Raw genomic sequence first — 5,011 nt, forward strand, 5'->3', positions numbered from 1 at the left:
GCGGGGATGCGGGCGCCGGCGGCGGGGCGATGCCCCGAGGTGGCGGGACCCCCCCGGCCCGGCCCGGCCCGGCCCCAGCGCGCCCCTTGCACCCGCCCCCTGCCTCCTCCCGGGGTCTCCTTTATTTATTTATTTGTTTGCTTTGAYCCGTCCAGCTGCTGGAGTAGCTGATGCGGTGGGTTTGCCGGGGGAGCGATGGAGCTGGAGGGCAGGGAGCGGGGCCAAGGCAGAGCGATGAACAGTGAAACTTGGAAGCGTCTCCGCCAGCGAGCGGCTGCAGAGCGCGGCCGGGCACGCGGCGCTGGGGAGCGCGGAGGAAAAAGACGCTTCCTTTTATAGCCAGGCTGGGGCTGCTCCGCGCTGTGCACGGGCGCGTGTGCGTGTGTCAGCAAGGCCAGGCTTGGCAGCCTCTTTGCCGGCCCTTCTGCCTCTCCCTTGCGAGGCCGTTTGTCCCCAGCGCCCTGGAGCTGTGGGGCCAGCGGGGGTGTGGGTCGCGCGGGGCAGCACTCGCTGGAGCACGGTGCAGGAGAGGGTTTGGTTTGGCGACACTCCTGCGGCCGCCCAGGGCAGTCCCGGGCAGCGCAGGGTGCCGGGTGCCGGTGCTCCGGGACAAGCTGGGGTGGCTTCAGGCTGCAGAGGGAGGCGGTGGTGCCCTCGTGCCCACCGACCCCCTGGCTCCGCAGGGCCGAGCCATGCCATGGCCCTGGGCGAGACGGGGCTCAGGGTCACGGCGAGGAGCCGGCGATGCTCCGCAGAGGGCCAGGTCACCCCGCGGGTGCTTGGCGTGGGCTGCCAGGAGCTGCGCAGCCCTCCAAGGTCACCAGTGCAGCGCAGGCATGGGCCGCTCCGGCCATGCCACGGGACAGGGCGAGGGGCAGCTCCGGCCCCAGGAGGGTCCCTGGGAGTCAGGAAAGCCTGTGGGCTCCTGGGGTGCTTTAACACCCGACTCCTCAGACACTTGGCCCAGGCCAACCAGCGCAGCCGTGGGCTCATGGCTCGCTGGAGCCCACTGCACCGCCATGATCCCCTGCAGCCCCGGCAGCAAAACCCTCCTGGCCACGGGGCCAAGCGCAGCCACAACCCTGCAGGCAGGGCAACCTGTGCTGCAAGGCCGCCGACAGCCCGGGCGGCTGTACAGGAGCTGCAGCCTGCGGCAGCCCCGTCCTGCTGCGGATGCAGTGCCCAGCTGGGGAGCGGGGGCGGCTCCGCCAGCCAGGGCTGCAGCACGGCTCCGGCCTCGGGGACGGCACTGCCTGGCAGCCGCATGCCGAGGGGAGCAGGGCTGGTGCAGCCGGTCTGCAGCAGCCTCCGCAGCGCTGCCGGGCCGGGGGAGCCCGAAGGGTTAACCGGGTATCTGTGCAGAGCCAGGCCTCGGGAGAGCCGTGGGGCTGCCGCTTGCTGGGGGGGACCAGGATGCTGGTCCAGCAGTTTGTGCTGCATCCCATCACAGGTGGAGGATCCCGGGGGACCGTGGCCATGCTGGTGCTGGCAGGGCCCCGCACCCCGCGGCAAGGGCTCGGGGCTCCGGAGGCCACGGCGCGGCGTCGCTGCAGCTCGCCGGGCGCAGCACGCAGGGCCGGCGCAGTACGTGCGCATTTGGCACCCACCGGCTCCTTGCAGAGAGCTGCAGCGCGTGTGGTCAGCGTCTCCCGGCGCTGAGTCACGGCCCCGGCGGCGGCGGCGTGCCTGGCGCTGGCTGCCCCGGGGCCGCTGCCGGCCCGCTGCCGGCCCCGCTGGCCACCCCTCGCTTTCCCTGCGGGGCTGCTGCAGCCGTGGCCTCCTGGGCCCCCCCCCCGGGGCTGCACCCTGCGCCCGGAGTTTGCACCCGGCGCCCCAAGCAGGAATTTAGGGGCAGGAAGGTCGCGGGGGTCAGTGCACRGGACGGGTTGCCCCCTTCGTTGCCGGCCCAGCTGGGGCTGTGCCCACCCTGGCCGCGGGCTCTCGGCCCGTTCCAGCTCCGGAGGCTGAGCTTTCCCTGTGCTTCTGTTGGTTAGTCCCCTTTTGCCCCCGTTGTGGTCTCCATCCCGAGAGACCTCTGCAAAACCCTCTTCCAGAGGGTGAATCCACACCCAGCCCCCCCCCCCCAAGGACAGCTTGTGTGTGTGGGGGGGGGGAGCAGGACTCCTGGTCCCTCTCCCAGCCGCGCAGTGGAGCAGGGCAACGCGGAGGGGGGGGGGCGGAGGGAGCCCGCGGGTTCGTCCCAGCTCCCGCACCAGCCCGCAGCCCGGGCGGCCTGCAAACGCCGCTTTGGCTCTGCCATGGCACCACGGCGCTGGGGACCGGGTGCTTCTCGCGCGGAGCCCCAGGACCCCCCTGCCTGYGGCGCTGGGGGCCGCGGCGGCGYGGGCGAGCRGGTCTCGGGGCGTCACAGCTCTCTGCAGCACGTCCCCGGGTTGGGGGCAGCTCCCTGCGCCCCTATTTTACGCCTGGGGGTGTCCGTGGGGGCTCGCTGGCCTCAGGAGCCCCCGGGTGCCAGCAGCCGGGCTGCTGCGGCCCTAGCTGACTTGCAAAACCCGACGTGTTTCGGGAATCGGTGCCGGGAGCCACCCTCCCGCGCGTGTCGCGGGTCCTGCCGGCTGCACGGCGGCGGCAGGACGGAGGCGCTGGCAGCTCCCTGCAAAGCAGCCGCCTCTTCTCCGGCAGGAGCCCGCGGTGCCGGGGTTTCCCAAGGATCGGCACGGCTCGAGGGCAAGGCGGGAGACGGGAAGCATCCAGCCTTCCGCCGAAGCGTGGCGGCACTGGGCCAGGCACGGCGCTGTCCCCGCAGCGGGGCTTCGTCCCCATCCCAGCACATCCCAGTTACCATCCAAAGGAGACGGGGATGATGGGGAGCACCACGGCTGCTTAAATGGCTTTGCTTTCCCTGCACRTTTCCCTAACGGCGCCACGAGCTGCCTCTTCGCTCCCGGCGCATCCAACGCAACAGCCGCTGGCGCCGGGGCCRATGCCGGCAGGGTGATGCCGGGGCCACCGCTGGGGCCAAGATGCAAGCCGGGACCAGCGTCGGGGCAGGCGKTGCGGGGTCCCTGCTCACGGGCTGCACACAGAGGTGCTCGTGCCACCTCGGGCTTCACCACGGCTTTTTTCTCCTCCCAAGGTCCCGGCAGCCCGTGGCAGAGATGGACGCTCCGGAGAGCAACGCGGCCAAGCGCGAGGCGGATGGCTCCGGCCTCTCCCTCCCAACCCTACATACTTCTTCATATGCCCATATGGAGCCGGCYGGCGTTATGGAATGTTAAGAAGTATGTATTTTTGGGCTGGGACCCCTGCGCCGGGACCCCGCTGCCAGCGCCGGCGCCTCCGGAGACACCGTGCGTCCCTGGAGCTGGTAAAAAGGAACCAGATCAACTTGCAACTGGATTTGGTCCCCTTCAACCAGCTGCAGCGGCGCACGCGCTACGGCACCCGCTTCGTCGCCCGCGCGCGGCCCCGGCGCGGCGCGAGCGGCACCTCGGAGCCGGCGGGGGAGCTGCCGGGGAAGGGGTGACCCCCCCCCCCCAGCAGGGCACCCCGCGAGGGGCCGGGTCCCCCCCGGCCGTGCAGAGGGAGCACGCCGCGTGCCGGGAAAGGGCTCGGCAGAGCCTGGCTTGGGCTTTTTTTGATGCTTTCAGGTGGAAGCGAGACGGCCCCCGCCGCTCGCCGTGGCACCGCGCTGCCCTGCCTCCGCCGCCGGGGTTTCCTTTTAAAGAGCGCCAGGCTCTGAAGTTTCTGGAGAGCTGGTCCAAAAGGGCTGGTAAAGAAGCAGGACCGACGGAGCACGGACGTGCCGGGGATGCGTCGCTTCGCCCCGTCCTGCCCCGGCCGTGGCTGTGCCCAGCCCGGCGCGGGAACCGCTCCCCACGGCCGGGCGCCCGGAGACGTTAACGCAAAGAAGGATGAGAAATTCACGGGAAAACAAAACCAGCGGAAAGGAAACCTCCTTCTCGCACTGTTTGACGTCATCTGCTGCCTGGGATCGAAGGCAGGGAGCCTCCCGGAGCGTCGCGGGCAGCTTCAGCCTCGCAGGGCGGCTGCGCTGAGCGGGGCAGCGGCTCTGGGCGCTGAGGGGGAGATGCCGGGGGGCCGCGTCCTCTTCCCGGGGGCAAGGAGCAAAACCGGACTGAAGAGAGAGGGGCAGCTCGGAGCAACCGGGTGGAGAGCCCAGGAAGGCGGCAGGAGGGGGCTTTGGAGGCAGGGGCAGCTCCGGCCGCTCGGCCCAGGCCCTGCGCCGTGGCCGCCGGCATTTCCAGCTGCGTTCGTGCCCCCGCGGAGCTCATGCCGTTAAATGCCTCGGCCTCTGGCCCGGACGCAGCTGCGGGTGCTTGCGCTTGCAAATGTCTTCAGCTTGCTAAAACCCGGCCGGCTGGTGTATTTAACGGCAAAAGCCGAGAGCTGCTCCAGGAGGGGAGCTCGCAGGAACTGCCATCGCGGGGAAATCCCGGTGCCGGGGTGGGGGGGCCGGGATCTCTCCGCTCGGCCGCCAGCGCTTCGTGCTCCCGCAGAGCTCCGCAGCGGCAGCGTGGCCCTGGGGCCGTGCCGGCTGCGAGGGCAGCGCAGCGGTGGGGGCCTACGGGGAAACCGGCTCGTGCTCGATTCCTGCCAAGCCCGGCCGCAGCGTGGCTCCCTCCCGGGAGGAGCCGGCAGAGGTGGGGGGGACCCCGGGCCACTCGCGGGGACACTGCACTTTCCGAAATGCCGGAGTTGCAAACCTCGGCATCCCAATGGCCCTGGCAGTGCTGGGCTTCACTGAAGCAGGAATTGCAGCTGGCTGCGGCGGGGAGCCGGGGTTGGGCGTGCGGGGGGCCGGGAGCAGGGCTGACTTCTCGCCCTCCTCCTCCTCCTCCTCCTCCTCCTCCTCCACAGGGGCCACGGGTGCTCTGGAGCCGCGCAGGCTGCTGTGTCGGCTCTCGGGGCCGTCATTGGCTCCCTGCTGGGATCCCCGTCCACGCCGGGACCACCTGGATCCCCGCCGTGATCCCCCTGGATCTCTGCTGTGCCCCCCCCCACGCTGACCCCATCCCCTCCGGGACCC

This window comes from Apteryx rowi, unplaced genomic scaffold (assembly GCF_003343035.1).
Source record: "Apteryx rowi isolate R43461 unplaced genomic scaffold, aptRow1 scaffold_68, whole genome shotgun sequence".
In the NCBI taxonomy this organism is placed as follows: domain Eukaryota; kingdom Metazoa; phylum Chordata; class Aves; order Apterygiformes; family Apterygidae; genus Apteryx; species Apteryx rowi.